At 42.1% G+C, this 18,808-nt stretch overlaps 1 protein-coding gene across 3 annotated transcripts in view; it reads left to right on the top strand.

Moving 5' to 3' along the window:
• The window catches only part of LOC110517416 (protein eva-1 homolog B), a 66,552-nt gene that overhangs the window by 25,771 nt on the left and 21,973 nt on the right, over nt 1-18,808 (top strand). Inside the window, exon 1 of one of the 3 annotated variants that reach the window (XM_036973790.1) lies at nt 12,641-12,814. The exons of 1 other annotated variant lie outside the window; for it this stretch is intronic. The gene's annotated coding sequence lies outside the window, so the exon portion shown is untranslated. Of the gene's footprint in view, nt 1-12,640; nt 12,815-18,808 lie in introns of those variants that run through there. One more of the 3 variants, XM_021595500.2, reaches the window with a different exon arrangement.

Raw genomic sequence — 18,808 nt, 5'->3', positions numbered from 1 at the left:
TTGGGCCAGAGTTGTCCGGGTTTGGCTGGTGTAGGCCGACATTGTAGATAAGAATTTGTTCTTAACTGACTTGCATAGTTAAGTGAAGATCATCATTGCTGTTGTTAGATTCTTCACATTCAATTCCACCTGAATTTGCAAACATTTCTCTGTTAACACTCAAATGTTATACTTTAATGCACAACACAAGCTCCAGAATTACGACTCCCCCATTTCAAACTTCTAAACAGCCAAATAACGAACTAGTACTGGGATTGAACCGGAGCTGTTTGAAGCCGTAGCTCACGATTTACTCCTTCCTCAAGCCCATCCACAACACCCTAGGTTGCTGTGAAAAACAGCCACTTACCGATTTGACAGTTTAACGCAGTTACACCTCTGACATTGTCAAAAACTAAAATATGCTATGCATTTTATTGGTTACCTCGGGCTAAGGTGGATCTGATTTGAATCTAGGCCTAACTCAAATACTTGAGGTGAGCTTGACTTAGCTTACCCAGTAGTCTGGGTAAGTTTGCACTTTTGAGACTATGCTGAACAAGTGACATAGTACTCCTATTAGGTCAAATATTCATATTTAAAACATTAAGTTCTGTTACGTACGTCGTCGGAATGAGACCAAAGCGCAGCGTGGAAAGTGTACATCTTTCTTTATTTTAGATGAACACCAAAAAACAACAAAAGATAAACGAACGTAACGTTCTGCAGGCTACACAGTAACTGAACAAAAACAAGATCCCACAAACTCAGGTGGAAAACAGGCTGCCTAAGTATGATTCCCAATCAGAGACAACGATGTGGAATGTGGAAAAAGTGAAGGGGTCTGAATACTTTCCGAAGGCACTGTATATTTTGACAGTGTACTGTATTCATATGGCTCCGGACCAGGGACAGGCAGCATTTTCACTTACCAGACATCTGAGAAATTTACTGGACCATCCATTGAGTGCTTAACCTGATTAGGATGTGGTTCTCAGAATGACAGAAATCACATTTAGATTATAGCATTCATCCGAACAGAACATGCAAGTGAGGATGCAATGAAGTGCGTCCTTCTTACTGAATTTCGATGTGCACTTTGAAAATGTTAGACTACATTTACTTTTCCTCAGCCAACAAGACTGGTTACAAACAGCAGAATCACTAGCCTATGTCAACATACTATTTATCATAGTAGAACAGTTGAACTATTCTATTGTTCAGCTTGTTGAGAAAGGAACATCCTATTCCAAACAGACCCTGGGACAATTGTGGGACGGTAGATCCCAAATTCATACAACCAGTGGGCCTAGGCTACATAAAAAAAAGCAATGAGTCTGATGCAACAGATCAGAACGTTTAGCTTAAAATTATAAGCATAGCAATGCGCACAAGGCCATAGGCTACGCACGAATGTTGGTTTCATAATACAATTAATGGAAAACACCATAGTCAACGTGACAGATGAAAATATCCTTTAGAAATTTAGAGAGGGGAAATCTAATGATGCAACAACTATGGGTTGATAATATGACTAATAGGATTGTGCATTTGGCTACCGGACGATGAAAGAAGGTTGAAAACCAATAGAACATGAGAGAAATAGGCTACTGGTTTCAATAGCACATGGAAGTCTTTATAAAATATTTGCCTCCACGGATACTTTGCCAAGGCACCTTTGAAGCGAGGTAAAACATACCTCATAATAGGTAGTAAAACATTCAGGATTCAAATATATTTTCAAAATGCATGCTATCTCCAGCTCATTGCAAAGTAGTGTGTGACACACTGATGAAGTCTGCATTCAAATCAAATCAAATCAAATTATATAGCCTTCTTACATCAGCTGATATCTCAAAGAGCTGTACAGAAACCTAGCCTAAAACCCCAAACAGCAAGCAATGCAGGTGTAGAAGCACGGTGGCTAGGAAAAACTCCCTAGAAATGCCAAAACCTAGGAAGAAAACTAGAGAGGAAGCAGGCTATGAGGGGTGGCCAGTCCTCTTCTGGCTGTGCCGGGTGGAGATTATAACAAAACATGGCCAAGATGTTCAAATGTTCCTAAATGACCAGCATGGTCAAATAATAATGATCACAGTAGTTGTTGAGGGTGCAGCAAGTCAGCACCTCAGGAGTAAATGTCAGTTGGCTTTTCGTAGTCGATCATTGAGAGTATCTGTGGCCCCATCCGATGATACCCCCGGACAGGGCCAAACAGGCAGGATATAACCAAACCCTCTTTGCCAAAGCACAGCCCCCACACCACTAGAGGGATACCTTCAACCACCAACTTACCATCCTGAGACAAGGCCGAGTATAGCCCACAAAGATCTCCGCCACGGCACAACCCAAGGGGGGGGCGATAACCCAGACAGGAAGATCAACCCAGACAGGAAGATCACGTCAGTGACTCAACCCACTCAAGTGATGCACACCTCCTAGGGACCGAAGAGCACCAGTAAGCCAGTGACTCAGCCCCTGTAATAGGGTTAGAGGCAGAGAATCCCAGTGGAGAGAGGGTTTCCCCCTCTAAGCATCTACTGCAATGTAGGGTTATGTTTGTTTGGTCATTGTTATAAATATTGTTTAAGTAGACACTTTAATATTGATATGAAAACCAATGTTGACTGGTTCCCGGCCAGGCAGAGACAGCAAGGGCTGTTCGTTGCTCCAGAGCCTTTCGGTTCACCTTCACACTCCTGGACCAGACTACACTCAATCATAGGAAACACTGAAGAGATGAGTCTTCAGTGAAGAATTAAAGGTTGAGACCGAGTCTGCGTCTATCACATGGGTAGGCAGACCATTCCATAAAAATGGAGCTCTATAGGAAAAAGCCCTGCCTCCAGCTGTTTGCTTAGAAATTCTAGGGACAACTAGGAGGTCTGCGTCTTGTGACCGTAGCGTACGTGTAGGTATGTACAGCAGGACCAAATCGGAAAGATAGGTAGGAGCAAGCCCATGTAATGCTTTGTAGGTTAGCAGTAAAATCTTGAAATCAGCCCTTGCCTTAACAGGAAGCCAATGTTGGGAGGCTAGCACTGGAGTAATATGATCAAATTTCTTGGTTCTAGTCAGTGTCCTAGCAGCCTTATTTAACACTAACTGAAGTTTATTTAGTGCTTTATCCGGGTAGCCGGAACGTAGAGCATTGCAGTAGTCTAACCTAGAAGTAACAAAAGCATGGATTAATATTTCTGCATCATTTTTGGACAGAAAGTTTCGGATTTTTGCAATGTTACGTAGATGGAAAAAAGCTGTCCTTGAAACAGTCTTGATATGTTCATCAAAAGAGAGATCGAGGTCCAGAGTAACGCCGAGGTCCTTCACAGTTTTATTTGAGACGACTGTACAACCATGAAGATTAATTGTCAGATTCAACAGAATATCTCTTTGTTTCTTGGGACCTAGAACAAGCATCTCTGTTTTGTCCGAGTTTAAAAGTAGAAAGTTTGCAGCCATTTGTTATGTTTGTTCCTTATATAATGACAAACTGGGGCATGGGTTCAACTACTTTTAATATACATATACTTCAGCTAGAAAACTCCATGTTTAGCCATGCAAGGTATTCTTTAACCCTCCGCCTCCCGCATAGCCTGCTGGGTAACGTAGTCTAAATGTTATTAACACATAACAACACATCTTCTTTCCTTTAAAATAAATCTACTTTTCTATGTCACTACACATGTCACATCACATTTGTTTACTCAACCAGCTATAACATGCAATTTTCAATAACACACATTTCTTTCCCCAAATTGCTTTTCCTTATAAATAAAATATTTTTTTCAACTAAATATGGTCTGTCCAACAAAACTCAATTGTGGCCTTATAACTTTTCAAATTAACAAAAAACATATATTTTTTAGCAATTCTCAATAAGCCTTGCAGGGGCTCTGACAGTCCTTTTTGGTCGTTCTGCTGAAGTTCTTCCTGAAACAGGTGGACAGCGTTCATTGTCAGTCAGGGTGTTCTGACTGAATTGTCCATTTCTAAAGGCATTTGACGCTTCAGCAGTATCCTCCTGATGATCCTCAGTCCCTTGAGTGAATGGCTGAAGCCTTAGATCCACTCTGTTTCGTCTCAGTTGTGATCCATGCTCCGATTGGATCTCATAGGATCGCGGTGCAACTTCTCTCTGCACACACCCTTGCTGCATCCAGGTTCCTGTAGTGATGTCTCAGAGTCGTACATGTTCTCCAGGTTTCATTTCAGGTAAGTGTCTTGCACTTTTGTCGTGTTGCTGTTTTGTTTGTCTTTCTGTTTTTCCTTTGCGAGTTTGACTTTGTGAGCACCTCTGGGTGTTAGCAAGTCCTCGTGGATGGGTAGGTTGGTTCTGATGCAACGTCCCATCAACATTTGTGCAGGTGAAAGTCCGTTCTGCAGTGGTGCGCTGCGGTAGATCATCAGATTTTTTAGGAAATCCTCCTTTCCATCGTGTGACTTTTTCATCAGACCTTTGACAATTTTGACTGAACTCTCTGCCAAGCCATTGGACCTTGGGTAGTTGGGGCTGGAGGTGTTGTGTCGGAATCCCCAGTCGTTAGTGAACGATCGGAATTCGGAACTTGAGAACTGCGGGCCATTGTCCGAGTACAGGTCAGACGTAACCCCATGTCTTGCAAAGACTGATTTCAGGTAGGTGATTACAGCTTTGCTGGAGGTAGTTGGCAGTGTTGCTACTTCAGGGTAGTTTGAGTAGTAGTCGGTAACAACAATATGACTTTTGCCACTGCAGTCAAAAATGCTAACTCCAACTTTGTAGAAGGGTCTGTTGGGTACTGGATGAGGCATTAGCGGCTCTGCTTGCTGCTTTGGCCTGTAGGTCAAACACAGTTCACATGAAGCAGTGGTCTGGCTGATTTCCTGGTTCATTCTTGGCCAGTACATTACTTCTTGTGCTCGTCGTTTGCATTTTTCCTCACCCAAGTGGCTTTCGTGTATTTTCTGTAGTATTTCTTTACATAGTGTCTTGGGAATGACAATCTTGTTGCCTTTGAACATTGTCATCCACAACGGTGAGATCTGCTCTGCACATCCAGTAATCCTGTAATCTCCTTGGACAGTTGTTTTTCTGTGCAGGCCACCCTATCAGTGTTGTTTCTTTCAACTCTGTCATTGTTTGGTCAGCTTCAGTCTCTCTTTTGATTTGCTCCATTCTCTCAGAAGACACAGGAAGTGATGCTACGATCATGTTGACGTAGGCCTGAATCTCAGTGTTTTTCTGTGTGTCGAAGCTCTCCTTCTTGTCGACTGCTTGAGAAAGAGTGTCGGCGGTGAACATAAACTTTCTTGGGGTATAGATCGTCTTCACATCATATTTTTGCAGTCTGATCAACATTCTCTGGATTCTCATTGGACAATCATTCAGTGGCTTACACATGATTGACACCAATGGTTTGTGGTCAGTTTCTACTTCGAAGTCTCGTCCGTAGACGTATTGGTGAAACCTTTCGCAAGCGCATGTGCTTGCCAGTATTTATTTCTAATATTTGTGCATACCTTGTCTCTGCGCCTGTCAAGGCTCTGGACGCATAAGCGACGGGTTGCCATGTGTCGTCATGCTGTTGCAGAAGAACTGCCCCCAGTCCAAACTGTGACGCGTCTGCAGAAATCCTTGTGCTTTTCTCTGGATCATAGAACCTGAGCACTGGCTCTTCTGTGATTGTCTTCTTGAGGTTTTTGAAGCAGTTTTCCTGTTCATAGGACCATTCCCATTCATTTTTCTGTTCCAGAAGACATCTGAGTGGAGCGGACTGTGCTGACAGTTGAGGTATGAACTTTGCAAGGTAGGTGATCATGCCCATGAAGCGTCTCACATCGTCCTTGTTCTTCGGGCGCTCCATGTTGTTGATGGCTGATGTTTTCCTTGGGTCTGGTTTGACTCCGTCCTCTGAAAGTACGTCTCCCACGAAGGTAAGTGTTTTCACACCAAACTCGCATTTGTCCTTGTTTAGTTTTAGGTTTACTTTCCGTGTCAGGTCCAGCACTTGTCTCACTGTCGCATCGTGTTCTTCTTTTGTGGACCCCTAGGATGATGATGTCATCCATCATAGTCTCCACTCCTGGAATGTGCTCGAAGATCATGTGGATTGTCTTGTGGTAGACCACTGGCGCTGAGAGAATCCCATATGGTAGACGAAAAAATCTGTACCTGCCCTCAGGTGTGTTGAATGTGCATAGCCTTGGGCTTGCATCATTTAGCTTAATTTGCCAGAATCCTGATGAGGCATCAAGCTTACTGAACCACTTTGCTCCAGCAAACTGGGACATTATCACTTCTCTGGTTGGCAACTTGAAATGCTCTCTCTTGATTGCTTTGTTGAGATCTCTCGGGTCTAGACATATCCTGAGATCTCAATTATTTTTCACCACAATAACCAGTTGTTATACCCAGTCTGTAGGTTCATCCATTTTTGTGATGACGTCCATCTTTTCCATGCGTCCGAGTTCCTCTTTGAGCTTTTTCCTCAATGCAAATGGAACTTTTCTGCATGCATGCACAACTGGAGTAATTTTGTCATCAGTACATATTTTGTGTTCTCCTGGTTAACATCCAAGACCCTCAAACACATCCTCATACTCAGCCAGATTCTTGGTCATTTTCAGTCTGTGATGTCACTACATACACTCTTTTCAACAAATTGAGTTTTCACGTGCATTGATTCCTAGAATAGGCTATACACTCTTTTCCACAATCAGCAGCTGTGCTCTGAACTGTTTTCCTTTGTGCTGTAAAGTTACTATGCAGCTCCCTTTGACTGGTACGTTCTCCCCAGTATAACCAGTAACCTTAATTTTCACCGGATGTATTTTGCTCTTCACCTTCAGTGTTTTGTACTCATCCAGCGACAACAGGCTTTGCAGCATTTTGAGAAAGGATTATTTTTCCCACAGTGTCACATGATTTCCCATATGCAGGGCATTTTGTTTGGCTTGTGGATAAATCCACATTTCCCACATGTAATGTTTTGATTTCTCTCTTTTGCTTGTTTTTGTTTTGTAAGGCGTTGTGTGTATTGCTCCTCTCTTTTTATTGCATACACTGACGTCTCTTCCCTGCACAGCTCTTTAGCTTGTGCTCTGGTGGTTTCAGCTGCTCCACACATATTTACTGCTTTGTCCAAAGTTACATCTTTATCACGCAGCAATCTCTCCTTGAGTCCATTATCAAGTATGCCACAGACCATCCTGTCTTTCACTAGTGAGTCTTTCAGATTTTCAAATTCACACGTTTTGCTCAGTGTGTTCAGCTCAGCCAAATACTGGTCAAAACTGACTCCCTGTTTCTAATCATGAGAGAAAAACTTGTATCTAAGTACTCCTCAAATTTAGCCATTAGCACCGTCAATGTCAAGTTTGCCTCATCTTGCTGAAAGCTATTGTAAATGTCCAATGCATCCTCTCCAATAACATGCAGAACATGCATCAGTCATCATCTCCCCCTGCACCATTGGCTGCTAGGTAGATATTGAATCTCTGCTTGAAACATTTCCAATTGTCAGCTAAATTGCCTGTTAACTGCATAGGAGTAGGAGGACTAAACCTAGCCATGACGGAGCACAGGAACAGTGTCAATTTCTCGTATGTTGTTCATCAACTTGCTCGTCAACAGATTCCAATGCAGCCTCGCTCTCGCTGCTGTCACTCTCGCTGCTGCGGCTCGTTGTCCTCGCTCTTGCAAGCTAGCATCTTTGACTACTCACGTCACTTGACTTGTGGTAGAATGTTCAATATTCGTCGCGGAAATTTGCAGAGTTACTCCTTTCTTTTCTGTCTCGTCATAGCGACTACCAATCTGACACCATGTTATGTTTGTTCCTTATATAATCACAAACTGGGGCGTAGGTTTAACTGATTTTTGTACTCTGACGTCCTTGGGTAGGCAGAGGGAGTTTGGAAGGGCATCAAGGAATCTTTGTGTTGTCTGAGAATTTATAGCACGACTTTTGATGCTCATTGGCTGGGGTCTGAGCAGATTATTTGTTGCGATTGCAAACGTAATAAAATGGTGGGCCGATAGTCCAGAACTATGAGGAAAAACATTAAGGTCCAGAGTATGACTGTGACAGTGAGTAGGTCCAGAGACATGTTGGACAAAACCCACTGAGTCAATGATGGCTCCGAAAGCCTTTTGGAGTGGGTTTGTGAACTTTTCCATGTGAATATTAAAATCACCAACTATTGGAATATTATCTGCTATAAGTTTTGCCCAACCTAGGTCAATGCACAGACACGGTCTCAATGGGGATAGCTGAGCTGACTACACTGACTGTGCTAGTGGCAGACTCCACTAAGCTGGCAGGCTGGCTAACAGCCTGCTGCCTGGCCTGCACCCTATTTCATTGTGGAGCTAGAGGACTTAGAGCCCTGTCTATGTTGGTAGATAAGATGAGAGCACCCCTCCAGCTAGGATGGAGTCCGTCACTCCTCAGCTAGGATGGAGTCCTGTTTGTCCTGTTTGTGGGTGAGTCCCAGAAAGAGGGCCAATTATCTACAAATTCTATCTTTTGGGAGGGGCAGAAAACAGTTTTCAACCAGCGATTGAGTTGTGAAACTGCTGTAGAGCTCATCACTCCCCCTAACTGGGAGGGGGCCAGAGACAATTACTCGATGCCGACACATCTTTACACGCTGAAGCTATGTTGCGCTTGGTGACCTCTGACTGTTTCATCCTAACATCGTTGGTGCCAACGTGGATAACAATATTTCTATACTCTCTAGACTCACCAGTTTTAGCTTTAGCCAGCACCATCTTCAGATTAGCCTTAACGTTGGTAGCCCTGCCCCCTGGTAAACAGTGTATGATCGCTGGATGATTCGTTTTAAGTCTAAGTCTTTCAATTTGTCAGAGCTAATGGTGGGAGGTTTCAGCGTCTCAGAGCACGTAAAGGGGGGAGTAGAGACCAGAGAAGGCTCGGCCTCAGACTCCGACTCGCTGCTTAATGGGGAAAACCGGTTGAAAGTTTCTGTCGGCTGAATGAGCGACACCGGTTGAGCATTCCTACAGCATTTCCCTCCAGAAGCCATGAGAAAGTTGTCCGGCTGCGGGGACCGTTTGAGGGGATTTATACTAACATTACTATCTGTAATTACTGGTGGCACAGACGCTGTGTCATCCTTTCCTACACTGAAATTAGCCTTGCCTAATGATTGTGTCTGAAGCTGGGCTTGAAGCACAGCTATCCTCGCCGTAAGGCGGTCGTTCTCCTGTATATTATGAGTACAGCGACTGCAATTAGAAGCCATCATGTTAATGTTACTACTTAGCTTCGGCCGTTGGAGGTCCTGACGAACCATGTCCAGATAAAGCGTCCGGAGTGAAAAAGTTGAATGAAAAAAAAGTTGAGTGATGGAAAAACTTAAAATGTAAACGTAATTAAAAAGTAAAAACCGTAAAGGTAGCAAAGTAAGGTTGGCAACAAAACGCACAGCAACACATAAACAAGTCTGCAAGTTGAATGGTGAATGGGAAGAGCGCTTCAATTAGGCTACCATGAGAAGTAGGCCTAAAAATATTAGCTTTTTTTAATCGTGGCTATGAAAACAAAATTAACACATGATTGCATTTGGAATTGTTGCGCAATGATTGGGTTTACAAAAGCGCTGTCTGACAGATTGTCCACTCAAAGGCTCTGGATCTGTATGCTGTGTGCATGTGATTAATACGATTCATAAGGAATTTACACAAGTGGCAATTTCATTACACTAAATTATGCAAATTAACCCATGGACGATAAGTATGACCAGTCAAATGCTAGGACATGTATCTTTATCAGATATGCTACTTCGGCTGCTATACAGATATAGGCATACAGAAGAATTTTCAATCCACATTTTTTGGGGTAAAGATAAGCATTATATTGTTAGATTATAGGCGTAACTCTGGTAGGCCTAAAACATTGTTCCTCAAGTTTAACTGTCATAGTCAGTTGGAGTGCCAGTGTGCACTGCTTTCATATCATAGACATGCAGTATAATAGGCTAATGGCCACACCCACTAAACCTTCACAAAAGTTTTTCAATGTTATTAAGGTAATATCAAAAGTATATCAAGCCATTGTTTACAGGGAAAATACGAGCAGGATATTATATCTAAGCAACCAGAACATTACAGTTGGAACTTCATTTGGCCAAGGAAAATGGCTCAACATAATGAAATAAAACACTTGCGAACTGGTGTTGAACAGGCTACAATATAGTGCAGCAATTACCAATAAAGGCTAGTGCCTACCGTACCCAACACATGACAACAATAGGCTAATGATATTTATTTTACAACAGGCCTACTTAAAACCTATCCTAAACTAAATACAGAACACAAAATTCAAAAGACAGATTCAAACATAATTTAGCCAAAGAAAATGTCACAGCAGAATGAAACAAGACATGTTTTACAATGAATAGGCCTACAATAATAACCATGATATATAATAATAATAATAATAATAATAATAATAATGGTAAAACAAATTATTATAAATACTAAGAAAAAATAATTCAGTTCCAAAACTGCATCCTACCTGAATAGTGAATTGCGCAGTAGCTAGCATTCGGCCATATGTGTGGTATTAAGAAAGATTCTGTTAATGTCTTCTATCATGTAAATTACATAGAGTGCATGAATTGTGTTTATAAAAGGCCCATTTGTTCCTTACCCTGCTTTAAAAAAATCCATGAAAATCCCCATGCATGGAAATCCTAAAAATGTGTGTGCTCAGATATAATATGATTATAGATTCATGCAACGCTTTACTAAATATATATATATATTTTTTAATTGTCCTCCTGTCTAGCACCCCTAACTCACAGCGATGCACTCTTCCCACAGCTATGCAAAGGACCACATGTTATGTCAACATCAGCATCTCATTTCAATTTTTGGCCCAAACAGTTATGAGCTAAATAGCACTGGCTGGTAGGTTCAGATATAAGGTAACATGTGGTTAACTCTGGGTTTTCCAGAAAATAGTTGAAAACAGAAAGTCTGTGTAACTAAAGTTTAATCAAGCTCAAGTAAAACGGAATGTTCAAGTTGCACAATACTGCACAGAAGTGTTTCATATCCCTCCCTCTCTTAAGCACAAATGCTACAGGGGTAAAAGTTACACTTTCAGTGAAAACGAATGGTTCAGCTACTTCAAAATTCCAACGCATCGAAGACTTGGAAGGCTGAATGACAACATGTATACCTTACTTTGAAGCCCTGTCAACTGCCATTTTATAACAATGTTAAGTGTTCAAACATGGTTCCGACCGTTCTATCCCTGTCAGTGTCCCGGCCTACAGTAAATCAGTAACTAGTTGTTGAACTCCTTTCAGTAAGTGGGTTCTAGAATGGTTTAAATCAACAACCGTGTGACCGAACGGCCCATGACAGGCATAGCTAGTAACATCACAGTCATTCAGCATACAACATTAATCTTATCCCTGTTTACTTTATTAACATCTGAAACCAAGTTTATTTTCAACACTTTCAAACGGGTTATTTAGACACCAGTTCAGTGAGTTCATTCAAAACAACACAGAAAAGTATCAAATGACAAGGGAGTTATTTAAAAACGACATGGACAAGTGTGGAATAATGAGTGTTTTTGCCTTGTGAGTGTTTGAAGCCGGTCCCCATTAAATATTGATAATGGCACATACAGGGGTCCAAACCCACTGCCTCAAGGCTGACTAGGGAAGTAGTCCCGTCACACTATTTCCTCACAACGCACAACACACACACACACACACACGCACGCTGAACTATTTTTGTATGCAAATCTAGGTCTTTGGAAAACAACATTTTGACCATATCCAAGTATGTTTCAAATTGTCATGAGTTTAGTCCCTCCACACAAAAAAGACGAGTGATGACTGAGTTGTGTCCAGTCTCTTGAGTTCATCCTGTAGAAAATAAATAGAACATACGCATGACTATGCATTATGACTGCTTTAGGGACCATTTCACCCCACAAAGAATACATGTCATGCCAACAATCCACTCTGTTGAAAGAAACAGTTCATACCAACTAGTCTAACATTAGCGTATCATCTGGACAAGCTGAAGCACAGGAATGTGAGGAGTGCTTCCAACGTACCTGCTGCAACCTTGCAGGGGCCTACAGCCCTGGGGGCTTGGCACAGGGCTGTCAAGGAGGGAGAGAGGGAGAGAGGGAGAGATGGGAGAGATGGGAAGAGGTAGATGGAAGTCAAGATGCCTGGCTGCCAGGGTGTGGAACTATTTATGTAATCCCACACCACCCCCTCTCCTTCCCCTCCCCTCCACCCTCTCTCCCGAGGGTAACACAGACCTTCCCCTCTACCGTCTCTCCCTCAGTTCTGAGCCTGGCTTGCACCAGTTCAAACTCTGTCACCCCCTCTGAGGAGAGGGGAACACAGGGGCCTTATATTCGACCCTCGGCCCAGGGGCTGCATGACGGGACCCTTGCCCACTGCCGTGCAGGGGCCTCCCTCCCCAGTCTTCCCTGAGCCATTTCCTGTACCAGCTTACCCAGCCTTTCCCACCTAATAGACCATTTCTTCAGTCCTGAGGCTTACTGTAGATTTTTCTCCTTCCTTGCATGCTGCATGGGTGTGCCAGAACCTTCACAGATCGCGCCCATTTCACAATAGCTGCAGTCCCTCCCCGGAAACATATTGGGCTGTAAAACCCCAATCGCTGGTTAACACCACAGTGTCGCTGATATTCCACGATATGGTCAGTTAACAAGGGGTTAGAACTGGCTGTAATAGAGGAATTCAGGATTCTGTGAGGCTTCTCACTTAGCAGTAGAGGCAGGGGAAAGGAGTACTGAGCTGGCTGTCATCACAACTCTAGAATCACAAGGTAAGCAATGGCTCAGCAGGGAGTGGAGAGGTATAGAGTGGATTCTGTGTGTGTGTGTGTGTGTGTGTGTGTGCGCATGTGCGTGTGCGTGTGCGCATGTTCTTTGTGGGTTCTGCATGTGTTTGTTTGTGTGCATGTTAGACGGCATGCATGCCTGTGTGTGTATAGGAGTAGTTGATGTAGGGGGAAGTGGAATCCCCTGATCACAAAACGTAAGGAACGTGGAGGCACTGCCATGGAATCCCATGTGTGTCATAAAGAGTCTCCTGGCTAATGCCTCCAGTTAGTTTTACGAGGGGCCTTTGGGGCCAAAAGACAAAGACGTGTTTTTATGTACTGGGTGGAGGGTGTAAGTGTGGGCTCTACCTGCAGGGAAAACTGGACCAATAATCCGGTAGACTTGTCAAGGGAGCCGTCTTTAGGTAATTGAATGGTTGTGAGGTGCCAAGGCATATTGTTGTGTCTTGGCATGCTATTTTCATCTTGGCATTTCTGACATGTAAATTGGAAAAGGTACATGCTTTTTCCTTTCTCCTCCCTCCATTCCTTCCATCTTGTTCACTTTTTAAGATTTCTTTAATTTCAGTGTCAGTCGAGGTAAGCAATCACAGCTCAAGCCGAGGCTGAGCAACATGTGTTTGGAGTTTGAAAATATTGACTCCGTTTCTGATTAAAAACAAAGTATGCTAATTCCCTTTGGGATCTCTCCCATGATATTCATTTCCAGTGTACTGCACTTCTACAGATGACTATTACAGTGGTATGAGGTGTGTTCATCCCCCCTCTGTCTCACTTTTGTCTGGGCTTTTCAATGGCCATTGAATCTTGACTGATGAAATGATCGTAGTCAATTATCAGGTTAGTGGCTGTGTTGAAAAATCATGGTGTTGTTTATAACAGTCTATGCTCCTCACCTTGAAGCTAACTGCTAGCTAGCATAACAGCTAACCCTGTCAATCTTAATGCCCTGTTCTGTTCACAGTTAAAGTGTAACAAGTGTTTACATGTGGGATATGGGTCATTTTGCTAAGCATATGTAGCCTATATTATTTATATATGTATAAGGTTGGCACCAGTGTTTGCCAGGCGTTTTCTGTCTTTGTGTGAATGTGTCTGTAAAGCAGCTCAGACCTTCATCACCAGTGTTCCCCAGTACCATTCACACATCCACCCACACAATACAAAGCATCAACAAAGGAGTTTAAAGGAAATATTTTGGATCGCGTGGGCGCACCCTTATTCCCTTCTCTCAAACACTGTTCTATGAGGATTCATCTGAGCTAGAGGCTATACTTTCATGGCCTTTGTTCTTCCAAAACCTGCTTAACATTTATAGTCAACCTGGACTCAGGGGTAGACGTAACATAGTAAACGTCTGTCTCCCTCTATTTTATGATATGTTACATTTCATTTGGTATGTATTAATTTGTGGATGTCCATCCATTTCATATGATATGTTACGAATAACAATTAACCTGTTAGATCTCTAGGGGCGCTATTTCATTTTTGGATAAAAAACGTTCCCGTTTTAAGCGCGATATTTTGTCACGAAAAGATGCTCGACTATGCATATGCATACAGTTTTGGAAAGAAAACACTCTGAAGTTTCAGAATCTGCAAAGATTTTGTCTGTAAGTGCCCCAGAACTCATTCTACAGGCGAAACCAAGATGATGCATCAACCAGGAATTAGCAGAATTTCTGAAGCTCTGTTTTCCATTGTCTCCTTATATGGCTGTGATTGCGCAAGGAATGAGCCTACACTTTCTGTCGTTCGCCCAAGGTCTTAGCAGCATTGTGACGTATTTGTAGGCATATCATTGGAAGATTGACCATAAGAGACTACATTTTCCAAGTGTCCGCCTGGTGTCCTGCGTGGAATTCGGTGCGCAATTGCCAGCTGCTTGTACTTTACCATTTGATTCAGGGGAGAAACCATGTGTCCAAGAACGATGTATCAATGAAGAGATATGTGAAAAACACCTTGATGATTGATTCTAAACAACGTTTGCCATGTTTTCAGTCGATATTATGGAGTTAATTTGGAAAAAAGTTCGCGTTTTGAGGACTGAATTTTCAGTTTTTTTTTGGTAGCCAAATGTGATGTATAAAACGGAGCTATTTCTAATACACAAAGAATCTTTTTGGAAAAACTGAGCATCTGCTATCTAACTGAGAGTATCCTCATTGAAAACATCAGAAGTTCTTCAAAGGTAAATGATTTTATTTGAAGGCTTTTATGTTTTTGTTGAAATGGAATGTTTTTGCTGGATGCTAACGCTAATGCTAACGCTAAATGCTTTGCTAGCTAGCTACTTTTACACAAATTATTGTTTTCCTATGGTTGAGAAGCATATTTTGAAAATCTGAGATGACAGTGTTGTTTACAAAAGGCTAAGCTTGCGAGATGGCATATTTATTTCATTTCATTTGCGATTTTCATGAATAGTTAACGTTGCGTTATGGTAATGAGCTTGAGGCTGTAGTCACGATACCGGATCCGGGTTTGGGAGATCAGAGAGGTTAATATGATATGTTGCGAATTGCAAACGTAGGGGGCTAGGAGGCTCTAGCGAAGAGTGAATTATAAATTGGACCTCTGTCCATGTCTTGAGGACGTTGGGAAATTCCTTCAAAATCAGCCACTAGGGGCAAAAGCAAGGGAGAACGACTGCCCCCTCTCGTTGAAGCCCCAGTAGTCCAAGGCCGACCGCAGCATTGCAGGTATTAGCAGAAAACAAGAACCCCCCCATTAAACTGAATTAATCCTTTTTCCTCTTCATGGTCAATCTTATTGGGAAAAAATGTATAAAATCGAAGGCAATCATGGTACCAATAATGTATGTCCTTGAACCGATTATTTTAAAATAGCACACAGAGAAGTTATGAGGATAATTCAGTTGCTAATGGAAACCTGCAGTACCCTGGTTGGCATTCAACTTGAGTTACTTAAAACCTCTTGATTCTAGCCATCCCGGATCCGGTATCGTGAATACAGCCTCGAGCTCATTACCATAACGCAACGTTAACTATTCATGAAAATCGCAAATGAAATGAAATAAATATGCTAGCTCTCAAGCTTAGCCTTTTGTTAACAACACTGTCATCTCAGATTTTCAAAATATGCTTCTCAACCATAGGAAAACAATCATTTGTGTAACAGTAGCTAGCTAGCGTAGCATTTAGCGTTAGCTTTAGCGTTAGCATTAGCGTTAGCATTCAGCAGGCAACATTTTCACAAAAACCAGAAAAGAACTTCAGATGTTTTCAATGAGGAGACTCTGTTAGATAGCAAATGTTCAGTTTTGTTTAGGAGAAATCGCTCCGTTTGGTGCGTCACGTTTGGCTACCAAAACAAACCGAAAATCCAGTCATCAAAACGCCAAACTTTTTTCCAAATTAACTGCATAATATCGACTGAAACATGGCAAACGTTGTTTAGAATCAATCCTCAATATGTTTATCACATATCTCTTCGATGATATATCGTTCGTGGAAGTGTGCTTTCTCTCCTGAATCCCAGGAGAAAATGCCCGCACCTGAAGATTACGCACCAATTTAGACAAAGGACACCGGGCGGACCCCTGGAAAATGTAGTCTATTATGGCCAATCTTCCAATGATATGCATACAAATACGTCACAATGCTGCATACATCTTGAAGAAACGACAGAAAGGGCAGGCTCGTTCGTGGTGCATTCACAGCCATATAAGGAGACAATGGAAAACAGAGCTTCAGAAATTCTGCTAATTTCCTGTTTGAAGTTTCATCTTGGTTTCGCCTGTAGCATGAGTTCTGTGGCACTCACAGATAATATCTTTGCAGTTTTGAAAACGTCAGACTGTTTTCTTTCCAAAGCTGTCAATTATATGCATAGTCGAGCATCTTTTCGTGACAAAATATTGCGCTTAAAACGGGCACGTTTGTTTATCCAATAATGAAATAGCACCCCCATAGACTCAACAGGCAGATTTTGCAGAGAGCCACATCAATTTACAGAAATACTCATCATAAATGTTGATGAAAATAGTGTTAAAAAAAGTGATATACATTGAACTTTAGATTCACTTCTCCTTAATGCAACCGCTGTGTCAGATTTTAAAAAAGCTTTACGGAAAAAGCAAACCATGCAATAATCTGAGTACGGCGCTCAGAGCCCAAACAAGCCAAAAAGATATCCACCATATTGTGCAGTCAACAGAAATCAGAAATAACATTATAAACATTCACTTACCTTTGATGATCTTCATCAGAATGCACTCCCAGGAATCCCAGTTCCACAATAAATGTTTGTTTTGTTCGATAATGTCCATCATTTATGTCCAAATACCTCCTTTTGGTTAGCGCCTTTGGTAAACAAATCCAAACTCACGAAGCGCGTTCACTAGGAGGAGCAGACGAAATGTCAGAAAGTTCCGTTACAGTCCGTAGAACCATGTCAAACGAAGTATAGAATCAATCTTTAGGATATTTTTAACATAAATCTTCAATAATGTTCCAACCGGAGAATTCCTTTGTCTGTAGAAAAGCATTGGAACAGAGCTCACTCTCACGTGAACGAGCGTCACAAGGCATTCTGGCAGAACTCTGACTCCTTCCCCTCTCATTCGCCCCCTCTTCACAGTAGAAACATCAAACAAGGTTCTAAAGACTCTTGAAATCTAGTGGAAGCCGTAGGAAGTGCAACATGACCAATATCCCACTGTATCTTCAATAGGGAATGAGTTGAAAAACAACCAACCTCAGATTTCCCACTTCCTGATTGGATTTTTTTCTCAGGTTTTGCCTGCCATATGAGTTATGTTATACTCACAGACATCATTCAAACAGTTTAAGAAACTTCAGAGTGTATCCAAATATACTAATAATATGCATATATTAGCAACTGGGACTGAGTAGCAGGCAGTTTACTCTGGGCACCTCTGGGCACCTTATTAATCCAAGCTACTCAATACTGCCCCCAGCCATAAGACATTTAACGAGAGGGGACAGCACTGACCTAGCCTGCAACGTAATTCCTGGAGTAGCTAAAATGTCACATGTTATGTCTCCATGAGTTACCGTCTTAACCGATTTAAATTGCAATGTGCTATTGAGCCTTCACATAGGAATGAATGGTGTCACATGATCGATGGCTTTGTCCATTCATATATACAGTCATTTGGCAATAGTGAGCGCGATTACCATCAAGTATCAAATCAAACTGTGTTTGTCACATGCACGTGTTTAGCAGATGTTATTGCGGGTAGAGCAAAGTGCTTGTGTTTCCAGCTCCAAAAGTGCAGTAATATCTAACAAAAAATATCTAACAATATCAAACAATACACACAAATATAAAGTAAAGGAATGGAATTAAGAATATATAAATATTTCGGTCACCAATGTCAGAGTGGCGTGGGCTAAGATACCATAAAATATGTTAGAATACAGTATATACATATATGAGACATGCAAAATATGTAAACATTATTAAAGTGAATGGTGTTCCATTACTAAAGTGGCCAGTGATTTTAAGTCTATATAGGGCAGCAGCCTCGAATGTGCTAGTGATGGCTATTTAATAGCATGATGGCCTTGAAATAGAAGCTGTTTTTCAGTCCCTCAGTCCCAGCTTTGATGCAGTTGTACTGACCTCGCCTTCTGAATGATGGAGGGGTGAACAGGCAGTGGCTTGGGTGGTTGTTGTCCTTGATTTTATTTGTGGCCTTCCTGTGACAGTGCTTTAGGTGTCCAGTTGCTGTACTAGGCGGTGATAGAGCCTGACAGGATGCTCTCAATTGTGCATCTGTAAAATAAATCTTCAGCCTCTTGAGGTTGAAGAGGCACTGTTGCGCCTTCTTCACCACACTGTCTGTGTGGGTGGACCATTTCAGTTTGTCAGTGATGTGTACGCCTAGGAACTTGAAGCTTTCCACCTTTTCCACTGCGGACTCGTTGATGTGGATAGGGGGGTGCTCTCTCTGCTTTTTCCTGAAGTCCACGATCAGCTCCTTTG

The sequence above is a fragment of the Oncorhynchus mykiss genome, chromosome 3 (assembly GCF_013265735.2).
Source record: "Oncorhynchus mykiss isolate Arlee chromosome 3, USDA_OmykA_1.1, whole genome shotgun sequence".
Classification (NCBI taxonomy): domain Eukaryota; kingdom Metazoa; phylum Chordata; class Actinopteri; order Salmoniformes; family Salmonidae; genus Oncorhynchus; species Oncorhynchus mykiss.
The sequence above is the reverse complement of the archived record's forward strand: the minus strand, read 5'-3'. Positions and strand labels throughout refer to the sequence as shown.